The sequence below is a fragment of the Acipenser ruthenus genome, chromosome 23, assembly GCF_902713425.1.
Source record: "Acipenser ruthenus chromosome 23, fAciRut3.2 maternal haplotype, whole genome shotgun sequence".
Lineage (NCBI taxonomy): Eukaryota > Metazoa > Chordata > Actinopteri > Acipenseriformes > Acipenseridae > Acipenser > Acipenser ruthenus.
The window spans coordinates 26,706,860-26,720,203 of NC_081211.1; positions in this window are offsets into that span (position 1 = coordinate 26,706,860).

Here is a 13,344-nt window from a genome sequence, read left to right on the forward strand (position 1 = left end):
GCCGTCTCGTATAGCATTAAATGGGAGGGAGGGGGGAAAGCGGTGCTATGGCAACAGATCCCGCTCTCTCGCTTTTGTAAGCCATTTGTAGGAGACAGGGTGGGGCTAACCAGACCAAACAAAGGACATCTTGGTGGTAGTGCCTGGATTAAAGTGGATTGGGCGGCTATGTATTGTACTAACGTGTTTTTAAATCATGAAATAGACTTTAGTCAGATTTTTAATCTGAATAATAACGTTTACTAAGAGAGATTTGAAAATCAATCACAGATTGAGAGCACTCCTCTGTGTGTCAGATAATGCGCTTGGGAAAACATCCGGTTTTATTCGGTGGACAAATAGAAATATGACCATCAGTTACAGATATGCAACACAGTCCTTCATGGTTTCAAATGAATGCGATTGACGTGGTTTGAGGAGCTGTGAATCACTTTCCCTGTACAGCTCATTCGACCACACGGTTCTGTCTTTGCAGTTGTACGTCGTTAAGAGTTCTGAATAGGCTAGTACCATGACTAATAATATACTTCGTAACTTGCTAAAACTTGCAGCTGTTTTGCCATTCGCATTTGCATGATGCTGCATTGTACATATGAAACAATAAATCATGTGCTGTAGTTTTGAATCTCTTAAGGGTAGCTCTAATACTAATAGACTATACAGTCAGTATGTAACTCTTCTCTACCAGTAATTGAGACTGTGTGGTAATGCAGTCTGTGGAAGGACAGCAAGCAAGACGATAACATGGCTTGTTATTATTTACTGGAGAGTACCGAATGTAACTGATAAATGGAATCTTATCCCAGCAGTGGCACTTTGACCGGTATGGTTTATTAGACAGCGCCCCACAGTGGTAAGGTTGTCCACAGTGATGTTCATCCATTACCTACCTCTCAGTGTAGAAACGAAGGCTCTTTAGTTCGTTCTAAGTTAGTTTCATTTACATTTAGACCGCAGTTTGTGAAACTGGCGATAAATGTAGTTGCCAGTGAAAACATTTCTAAACGGAAACATTATTTTGAAATGTTTTTTTAAGGAGAAATTTAGTCTAAATTATGCATAACCTGCCTCTGGCATCTGGCCTTCATACAACACACAGAAATTTCTTACAACCTTTGTTGCAGTTACTACATTAATAGATGTTGTATCAATTTCCATATCCATACTGCACTGCACTTTAGAAGTGAGGTTAGTGCATGCTGGGAAAGCTGTCATATCCTGCCCCATACCATAGATAGGAAGCTCTTAACTTGATGATACAGTTTTTTTGTGTTTGTTTTGTTTTTTAAGCACAGACACATACTGTATGATTTACTTTATTTATATGCAATTTCAAAGCTGCCTGTTATATTCAAATCATTAAATTATGTAACTTTAATTATCATTACAATATTCAATAACTGGCAGGTGTACTCATCTGTTAGTGTTTATACAGTGTCGTGTTTATTTGAATGTTTTGTGGCACAAATAAATTACATTTTCATACAGTAATCATACAGTATGTACAGATCTTTACATACTGGAATCAAACTAATAAAACACACATTTAAGTCAGAAATATTTATTTGTGCTTGTTCTAAAAATATATTTTCAACATACTGTAATATCCAAGCAGCGTATCCTAGCGACCAGGTGTGTGTAATTCAGTCAGAAACCAGTAGCTGATGTATTTAATGATGTGTGTCTGCTTGCTACTGTATATACATTTTTCCTCTTTGTCTTTGCTGTTTTCTGGGCTACCATGAAGAAGCCTTTTCACTTACAGCAATCTTACAATCAGATGGAAGACACACGAGAGATGGTATCAAAGCACTTTGCTAAATTACAGTACAGGTGACCATTGTAAATAAGTGAGCCTGACGCTCATAAGGTGTTTTCCTATCTCATGTGCTTGTGTAGTGTTTAAAATGTGACAGACAGACCTTTACTGTTCTTAATCACTGGTTTTCAACATTTGTGTGCAACACATCCTGCTTTGACTTCTGGCTTACTGGAACAGACCATGTTTCCAAACCCAGAGGCCTGAAAGGGTAATTTGAAACATGAATGGATGTTTTATATTAAAGAGAGAATAAACTTAATCAAAAACTAGAATCAATGTACTTTATTGTGGGAAACACACTGAGCTGTTGATCAAATCCTTTGGAAATGAACTGCATGGGACATTGATCTGAGAGAAGCCCTTTTGCTTTGTTCTCTTCACAAATCCATGCAGCTGAGGCCTGCAGATGCCAACTCATTTTAAAAAATGTTGATGTAATTTGATGTGTCATCCAAGCAGATTGTGCAACAGCTGGTACTGCCACCCTCCTCCCATACCGTACAGTAAAGGAGCTAACTGCAAATGGCTTTATTCTTTCATTCTTTTTAATTATCAACCCGCTTTCAAAGCACACCATTCACATAACCCTTCAGCTATTTTCAGCAATGTCTTTCACCATAGTCTTATATTATTTATTTGCCGTTCTCATGCATCATATTTCTGGCATATAAAACAAGACCAGTGGTGGGCGTCACACGCCTGGAAAACAAAGAATTGCCAGCAAAATAAAGGCATGATATGGACGGCTGTTTGCAAACAATCAGCATGGAAATAAATGTGAACAGCATTAACAGTGACAGCAAGCAGCTGAAATGATGACTGGAACTGTTTTGTTCCAAATTCTTTCCAAATTCTTTTCTTTCTCGTTGTATAAGGCCTGAAGGTCTGAAGCTATAGATTGTACTGCTCATTGTGTTAGTGGTTTCTTTTTGACATGTATATATGGAGACTTGGCAGACAGGGCAGGGAATTATCTTGAAGCCCAAACATTCATTAGACCGATGTAGCAATTCAGAAGTCTATACTGGGATCCATCTCCCAGGGAAATCCCATCCACTATTCATTCATCAAACACAGCTTCACAAGTGCAGCTCTCCGCAGTGATTAATATCCAACAGCTTCTCAAGTTTTGTTAGTATTATTATAATTGATTGTAATTAGATGTCAGGTAATGGCCGAGTTGAATTCGGGGACAGCTGCTAAATCATATAGCCCAGACAGATTAAGACACTCAGCATTATCGTAATGTGCAGGTGGGTTAGCATTTTGTTCAAATGAATTTACTATTAAGAATAGTGTATTATCTGTGCCTCTCAACTTGCTAAGCAGTCACAGGGAATATGGGTGCCTTTATTTAACAGACTCTCTATCTTATGTAACTGCGTCAGACATTAAGGCTTAATGAAACCAGCTTTTAAACAGATAGGAATTGAAACATCTCATGTTAACCCCTCAGGGTCAGGGAAGTTGACAAGATGAATAAAATGAAGCTCACAAATAAGAGCAAAAAAGCTATCTGTAATTAATTGACCACAGAAGATTATCATTGTGAAGGAGCTGGACAGCCACCTCATACAATTAAGGCTTCGACTTGCTCAGTTTGTTTTTTTTCCAGTTTCCTGTTGCATTTGTCTCTGTGATATTGTATGTCACATTACATGGAAAAACTAAAAAGCGCTGTGTAATTCAATATGTTAACGTATCATTATTCAGCAGGTTTTATTCGACTTTATGATGCCAAATTATTTTATTCTATAGGGTAATGCAAAACTTTTGGTCCATAGCTGTACATTGTTCAGAACCATTCAAAGAGTTAGGAAAGCCTGCTGTGGCACTGTGTTGATAGAAGCTATAATGTTACTGGTACCTTTAAAAAACAAATGGGAGTTTAACAAGGAGCCACACATGCATGTCAAATATGATTTGTTGTTCTAATTTATGGGTGGTTTTACAACTGTCGTTAAATAGCATTGGCCAGATAAGGGTGAAATATTTTTGAAAATGAAGCTGTGAACCATCCTGTCTTATTTATTTTCAATCATTCCTGTGAACTGATAACATAAAGTCGGATTCTCTTTGTTACTGAAGGACTTTTCATTTATTTTCCAGTCTCAAACTGATCTGTAATAACATGAGCTGCTAGCCCAACACACCCTCACAAAATGACTATTCTTTGGCAGTATTTTGTTGTCTGTGTCATTGTGTACTTAAATCTCTAAAATCTTTTTTACTTAAAGGAGATTAACTGCACCTTACTCAATTTAAAACCCACAATTATATCCCATTATAAAATGTGCTTAACCATTGCGGCGGCAATAATCTTGCTGAGAATAAATTCTGTTTATTAAGGTAGATACATTAAATCTGGGAATTCATTTATCTTATTGACAGCTCTATAAAGTTCATCGAATGCATTTTCTGCATGTTGCGCTGTTTGTATCTGTAGATTCATAATCAACAATATTAATAATTAAACCTTTTAGAAATTTGGCCAAAGGTTTTCAGGTTCAAGTGATTAATAATTTAATGTTTATAATTTCATTTTTTTTCCCCCAGTTTTTTTTTTTTATGTTTTGCTAAAATGTCGATACACAGTTATGAAAATGTGTTGACCTCAGCAATGATGGTTAAGTCATTTTCATGGTTTGTGTGAAATCAGTATAGTTGTTTTAAATCAATCCCAGATGCTCATACACACAGTAAACGGAGCAGCATTGTGGAGTAGTAGTTGTGGGTTCAATCCCAGCAAGGGTACTTTACCTAGATTGCTCCAGTAAAAACCCAACTGTATAAATGGGTAATTGTATGTAAAATATAATGTGATAACTTGTAACAATTGTAAGTCGCCCTGGATAAGGGCGTCTTCTAAGAAATAAATAATAATAAACTGTGTATCCACTTAATAAACAATAGGGTATATGTGGCTGGTCCGACACTGTTACATCATCCAAACAGAGCCCAATATTATTGAAGTTAGGAATAAAATAGTATTTTCATTATAAAAAAAAGCTTAAATATTTTACCATTTGTAACAGACAAAATACAAATGTTTGCATTTTAAATATATTATATAAATAGTAGTCTGTAGTCAGGCATTCTAAAGATTATTTTAATAATGATTGTGTCATGATAAAAAAAAAAAAAGAACAAAGGCTACTTGATGCTCGGTGCGAGATTTTTATTTCAGTAAAACTAAGTGGTTGCTTTTAAAGGTACTGGCAATGCTGGACAAACTACTGACTGTTGTCTAAAGAGCTGCTATTAAGAGCAGTCTGCTTTCCTCTTGCCATGCTGATTCACAGCCCTCCATAATTAGACCACATGACAAGCTGGCTTCCACCTCCACCACTGTCAACAAACACTTTTTTGTTTATAGCTTACAGCTTGATTATGATTGACAGAAGACAAACACAAGGCATCTAGCTCAGTGAGCTGCCGTCTCCCCTTAGTTTGTTTTATGCTCCACCGTTGACTCCGAGACAATAAATTAAGCCTCAACTGAATACCCTTTGTGCACCATGATCCATATGACTGGGGGACTGGAAATAATTACGAGCAAGAGGAGGTGAATTTCACACCTAAGTCATCCTGCCTATTAAGTAATGTGCGATCAGCATGCATTGAAACATTGCCATTTATTTAATTCAGAGTCATGTTTTCAACATGTGATGATCGTATGGGTAGGGTGGATAGGGTAAGAGCGAAGGTATTGTATGACCAAGGGCCTTGGTTATGGGCAAACACTCAATACAATATGAGGACTCATGTTATTTCATTCAATCACATTTCCAGACATATGAAGACATGCTGTGAACAGATCCCTCTAATAAAAAATAAAAAAGCCATCTGATTATGTTTACATTGGATAAGCTCTTAATTCATCACACATGTATTGATTGAATACATGCAGTACATAGAACAGGGGGAGAACTGGTCATAAAAAACACAGCTCAATTCTATAATTGAATTAGGCTTAAATTGTATCAGATTTACATTTTAGTAGTGGTACACTTATAAAAGGCATGTTTGACATTATTGGCAAAGCCCTGAACTTTTACACAAATTAAGTAACAGTCTGATTGCGGTAGAAAATCCTTGATTATCCTGTGAAAACAGAGGAAACAGGGAGTTTCTGGGAGGTGCCAGTGTTAGCATCATCGGATATTTGGTGCAGTGTCATTTTTAAGCCTACATTAGTCACAAATGGATCATTCTGAGAAAGGAAGATGCCCACACCTTGTTTTAAATAGGCCGCAGCTGATCTGTATGCCCTGAGGTTTCTCCGCTGCAAATTATTTCTTTTTCTTTTCTTTCAGGTGCTACACTTTTAAAATGTGTTTATTTTCCTTTCTGCTAGCTTTCTAATGTGGTACTAATTTCCTCTTGCATTTCTGTAGGCTTCACTTGGACACAGTTTGAATTTTAACAGTTCACCATTCTAGATACATTTACCCAATAAAGATTATTGCATTATTATAAAATCTTGTGGATTTTGCAGGGAGTGAGCCAGCTTGCCTCCTAGACCAGGGAAATCAGACACATTTTCATTTAACAAACACAGGCTGTGGGTGAACTTTCTACTTGGTGGTGACCAAGTAGAAAGGCACACTGATTTGACCCTTTTTAATAAAATTTCTATTCCTTTTTAAGTTATACTGCAGCTCAGTGACCACAAAACAACAACAGCTAACGCTAACCCAAACTCCAATCTTTTATAAAGTAGGGTATTTGAAATATTTAAAATATTTAATATTTTATTTTACAATTTGCAAGTACCTTAATCCCATTTAAATACCTTAAGAGCCCAGAGAATATATTTTCCCCTTAAAAATGCAAATCCTCTGGGAGGGGAAAAAGGGGAGACAGAAAGGACAAATTGGGTGTTGTGACTCACCCATTTCACTGTATTCCACATAGTGTTCTGAATACCTTCTCAGCTTATCTTTGTTGTGAACACATGTAAGAGATGAGTGGTGAAAGAGAATGCTGTGGAAGTGCCTGTTTACCTGCAGGCTGATGAAGTCATGTGTCTGTCTGAGATTCCTGGTAAGATGTGTCCTCATCATCATTAACGCTCAGCTCTTAATCATCACAACCGGGTCACGGATGTGTCATGCGAGACCCATTCAGACATCAAAGATGTTTCTCATTGAATAATAACAGGCGATCTCAAGATACTAATGTCAGGCCCTGTCAGCATGGTTTTGCTTCTCTGGCTGGTAACCTATCATTATACCTATCTGAGCTCTCCTCAGGCAGAGTGACGTCATGATGATTGTGTACAGTGTTTGTGGATTCGTTAATTAAATGGAACACTGTTCCTAGCTCTCACATGATGGGATCCATTTGAATGACCGAACAGTATCTTAATGCTGCTGCTTTTTCACACTGTATTAATCCTGCTAATGTTTTCCCCCAGGCCTGACCCACTTATTAACATTACATAACGTTACTACATACAGTAAAATCACAGTGCAATGAGTTCGGCTCAGAATCAGGTTTCTGTATGTTAGGCTGCCGGTATTAAGACCCCACTATCAGACAAACAGTTAAGTCACTGCAGTGTTCTGGTATTTTTATGAGCATACTAGCTGTTTGCTGACACAGTTAAATCAAGTGCACCCTAAGAGGTGATACTAACTAGTAAATAAGGAAAATGCATCATGAATTTCTTCCCTGGAATCCCCCATTCCAGCATTCCAGTTTAATCGTTTACTGTATACTGTATTTCTTTACTCTCTCATTGGCCACTAAAACGTTTAAAGTATGAAACACAGATTACTGTAGGCCTACGTTCAACATTTGTCTAATTTCAAATCCAGTTATAGCGGTTTGCCAATGGTTCTTCAGGGACCACTTTATTTTTTATTATTTTTTTTTTAATAATGGTAATAAAAACTTTTTTTATTTTTTTAATACGGATATTAATTTTTGTTTTACGAGTTTTACATCTGTTTCTGTGTCCCTTCAAATACAATTTTCTGTGATTTACCCACAAAATCGTAGAAGTGTATCGTTTAAAAAAAAAAAAAGTACATATAAATCCATTTATAGAAAGTCTGTCGAGAAAAACCACTGCATGCTTTTTACGAGCTGGAGTGAGGCCATTTTTTATTATTAAAACGCAGCACAACACCACTCCTTGTGCGATGGATTCATTTTCATTTTATTTTACAAACTCTGTGTGTCATAAACACAAGCCAGTGAAAACAAATGGAAGGAAGCATCAGCTACAGACATGTGTCAAATGAAATTATCTTCCAACAAAATCTTCAGTTCTGATGGCATTTTGACGGGCGTTGTAAAACTCATCAAATTCTCTTACAAATTACAATTCAAATGTACGCCTATTTAGCGTTTTTCATGCCAAGGCCACCTTGTTGTTCCTGCAATGACACGCTGGTTACTAAATATAACATCTTAAAAAAGACAAAAAGAGAGACGACTACCCAGGTGTGGATACCAATACAGTGAGGAAGCCAGTGGGTGTAGTCTCACAGGAGGGTCTGAATTGTTAGTCACTTCAAATGTTTATTCAATAACACAAGTTGACACAAGTTTTTGGCACAAGTTTCACTGTAGTTCCTATGGTTAGGGTTCTTGATGATAAGATTCATGCTCTGTGACTTTCTGCCAGACAAACAAAAGTGTAAAACAAGCCTCTGCTTTTGTTAGTATTTTTTTTTGCACAGAGTTGTGCTGCACTTCGAGCCCGTATGACTGATTAGGCCAGTCTTATCTCATTAACAACCCTCAGCTTGAGAACCTCATTTCAAATGCTATATGTGTGCCACTGCTTGTGTTGTAACATGCAAACACTATAGCAATTGCATCATCTTGCTCTAGGCTCTGGGGAGCTGGGTGAGTGTGTTCCAAATTTATTACGTGATCAAAGGTTTCCATTTTGGGAAATGATGCGGTTTAAAGTTGTATCACATGGTTAAAGTGAGGGGGGGGGGGGCTCAGACCCCCCCAGCTAAGAAAACTGCAATGAGGAGCATTCGATTATACGTGAAAACTGTCCAGTCATTGTGTGGGATAATCTTAACAACCATTATTTAAATAAAACAAGGTGCAGGTAACAGCTCCCCATACAATTGTGATCTCCTTAGATTACTCCCTAGAAAACTTCCAAAAATACGTTCTCATCTAGTATACTTAATAAAATCTTGCACTGGATAATTGATAGTTGAAGTTTTCCAAGAGGAATGACCTAGTGGGTTGGGCTCCAGATTCCCACTCTAACCACTGCCTAAAGGACTGCACCCAGCTTCAAGTTTAACCCAGAGAATGGCTGGGAGGTCTGTTAACGTCTTTCTTCCTGAACGAAGTGGAAATCATTTCTTAAATACTGTGTTTTTTGTTAAGGAAATCGGCCTTTGGGTTAAGCATGAGCAAAACACAGTTGTCTTCGTACTGAAAAGGCAGACTAAGCAGTCTGGCTTCTCTCTCAGACTTTGTGGTTTGAAGTATTTCCACTTGTTTCCATGCCTCCTGACGACTTCAGCACATGGCACAGGAAATATCTCATTCTATCGGTCTCTTACCATTTCTCATCATCCACGGAAGTGAATTTTAAGCATCCAGCGTCAGTATTGCACAGCCCCCTGACCCAACACAAACACAAATAGCTTATAGTTGGCTTGCCTTTTTATTTAACTGGAGCCAACTGCGTAATGTTAGCCTCTTAATATAATAGCCTGTCCAGGTTTTACTGCGTGCCAAAGTAAGCATGACTTCGCGGTCACAGCAAAGTGCGACAAATTGGTCTCAGAGGACAATCCAGCAGAACCCAAATAAATGAATTTACTTCCATCCAGAATGGTAATTGAAAAACATGAGGACTAGAGAAGAGTGAAGTGAGCTGGACTCAGATATCACGGAGGAGGATTCATATCCCAGCGACCCAATCCCTAACTGATTGGACTTGAGCCAGACTTGAGGGCATGTGCAGAACAGCGCTAACAACCATGGAACTACTACACCATATGCTGCCGATAATCATATACAGTGTTTCCTGTAAGTATTGCACACAATGGGAAAGAAGTTCATTACTTACATGGCCCTTTGGTGCGACATACTTGCAATATGGCTGTTAAAATAATGCTGACCCCCCCAAAAATTAAAAACATAACAGACCCCAATGAGCACTAATCTTGGACTAGCTTTTTATTTTCTTCAGTATTTCTTCCCCTTGTTGTCCTAGTTTCACATGTGCTTTGCAGACAGGAAGATGATGTCAGACCCCCTCTTCCACAGTTGTGGTCATTGACCATGAAAACGCAATGCATCACCCGAGTTATTACCGGGTTTTCATCTGTGAAGCGTATCGACAAAAACATGAAAGCAGCTCAGAAAACCAGAACAGAGAATATACAGCAATGCAGACATTAGAATTGGTTTTGGTGTGCCTCCTCTCTCAGATCAAATAGCTGATAGGAAAGATCAGAAATCCAATATACTAAGACACTTTTCCAGCATGTTTTTCAATACTTTCTTCAATGTGCATCCCAGCAGCACATTGCTGATCTTCATTAGGCAGTTAATAGTTAAGACAGTATAACATGGACAGATACAAAGAAGCGTGACACTGCAAAACTGGAATCATTCTGACCTCCTGTATAGTGAGTGCATGATTAACCAGACCCATTACAAACAGGCATGCATGTGGGCATCTGGAATGGGTTTAGCGAGTGGGTATAAGACATATAGATCACACTACATTCTGCAATGGGTTACCTGTAATCTACACGCACGTATGGGTTTTCTTTAACCCACTACCATATTTGATTTTATCATAGATTTTTTTTTTTTTTTTTGTAATTAACTATTGTTAGTTGTTTTATTCTTTATTCGCTACAGTAATGAACCAGTTTGAATCTGTTTTGCACATTAAAGCATTGTCTTGTTAGTGGATGATTTCAGTCACTGTACAATTAAACATGAGCATGTAGAGAACTGTGAATAGCAAGGGTGCAAGGCTTTTATCAAGAATAAATATTTAATTTATAGATAAGGATCTACCTCAATGTTATAATACTGTGTACTGGATACAATGACCATAATATTTCAATTAAATTATTTTCCTACAGTTTAATTCTGAATGTTGTCATATTTCACACACACACACACACACACACACACACACACACACACACACACACACACAAAGCTGTTCCCTTTTTTTAGAAGCACCTTCTGGTATTTCATGAATGTTATTTTAACCAGTAGTTGGTCTCAGTGTAAGGCCTGCCAGACCAGGGTGTTAATTATTCTTGTCAGCTTCATTTAGGGCTGTCTTTTTGCAGTCTGCTCCAGTCTGGGGTGACCTTTGACTTCAGACCAGGGGTCACAGACTGCCACAGAACTAAATAACTTATAATGTGAATAATGAATAAAATGCAGATCAGGAAATAGACAATTCCTTCCTTTAAATACTATACTGGGTGGTTCCTGGGGTTAAAAGGGGTTACTTTATATACTAATACTAACACCAACACCAACACAATTGATAATAAATAATACAAATACAAATTCATAAAGAATGATTCATGAAATATCAGTTGGCACTCAAAATCACATATTTTGTTTTAATAATCAGGCACAAACAAGCATTTCTGAGTCCTTTCCCCCTATAAACCTGGCAATGTTTTTCTTGTCATTTTCCTTTGAATGTGTCTACAGCGACCTCTGGTGCATTTGCTGTAATTTTAACAACTACAAAACAGTTGATTGTCGTATTGAGAGCATTATGTTAATCATTATTCCTGAAAATATTCCGGTAAACCAAATGGGCAATGGTTTACCAGTAATTATGGTTGTGGTAAAGTGTTTACAAAGTCATTCTGTAATAACACCCGAGCCGTAGCTCCACACAGAACCTTGACCTAATCGCTGTTAAGTTATTACTGGGGAAATAGAGCAAATTGCAGATAGGCCTAAAATTGCATCAATTGCTCAATAGTTCCTGTTAAATATTAAATTAAACCATTGTGCTTCTCTTTAAATGGGGTTACAGTTAGACTTTTGTTGAATTAAATACATTTTTTATAAATACATACACAAAGATTTTAACTTATTCATTTTAAGCCATAACAGTTTTACAAATCGCCAGTGAATGTTTCGTGAATAAGGATCACACCATGCTTGTCCCCAGTTTGCAGCAGTGATATTTAAAATATGCAGTTTATCTGTAGACTAGTCAAGCTTATTTCTGAAAAGCTCTACTGATCTGTCTTGAAATATGCTGGAGGATGAATGACTGAATCCCAGACCTGAACCTTTACCAAAATGGATGAAGGGAACATGGTCACCCCTGTGCGTACCGCACCCCATAAACCAGGATGGGAGTTCCTCTATTTGGGATCACCCCTTATTTCAGCCCCCTATCGAGGTATGTTTAACTGTTACACTGATCTATAGCTAATGGAAATACATGGATTTTCGCCATTTTTCTTCAGAGTGTATATTTAGGGGACGCATCACTTAAACAGATATATAAAAAGGTGCATTTTCTTTCACTATAGAGCATGCAGTGATGAGCTCTTGAGTGGCATCGTGGACAAGCTGTCAAGACTGTATGCTGTGATTCAATGTGGTTAATAAAGAAGGCTTGGTTATGTATGGCATTTGAACATGGGCATACGAGCGGGTTGTGTTCCATATATGGGTACAACACGTGGCAGGCTAGGACTGTAGTTTTATTTTTAACAGCAATGTTGTGAGCTAGAGACGTGAGGTTTCAGGAAACAGTGACACCTAGTGGACATTTAATGTTTCCACGTCTCTTTCGTGAAGACCAAAGGGGTTTGAAAACTTTTAAGATCACTGCCCTCAAGTCTGTATCAAATAATATACCAACAGCATACATGTGCCATGGGGGGCCATGCTGAAGTAAGAAAAAGCAACTGAAAATATAGAAATTAGCATTTAGAAGCAAATCGTTATAAGGACACATGCCTTTTATACTGGTTTTGATTTTTTTCTGGTAGCAAATTTTCACAGGGGAGCTCATTTTGATGTTAACCAATAGTGGTAGTGTGTTGCACTGCTATTTTCTACATTTATATTTTCATTCATAAGAAACAAATGAAATACTGCAGTAGTAAACTGGGCAGACTACAATGAAGAAACACAACAGCGCTATTATGATGCTTGTACTGGAGTCTGTCTCTTTAAAATGAGAATATAGGCGGCTCCTTACTTTAGCAACACATGGCTCTTGTCTGAGTTTCCAGACCAATATATTTATAGATTTGGGAGTTCTAAAACTTCCAATCTGGTGTTAAAAACTGTAAACGTGATGATCAGCATGCGTCTGAGCATTCAGAGAGTCACCCTTCTGTTACCGTATATATCGTAATGGTAAACGTTGGAACGTGTAAGACTTTTGTCTGAAAATCCATACCGTGGATTTAATTCAGTGGGACAGTTTTTCCTATGTGGGCAAATGGTCATCATGTAATATATTTATGTAATATTTATTTATGTAATATATAAAGTATTCATATATATATATATAT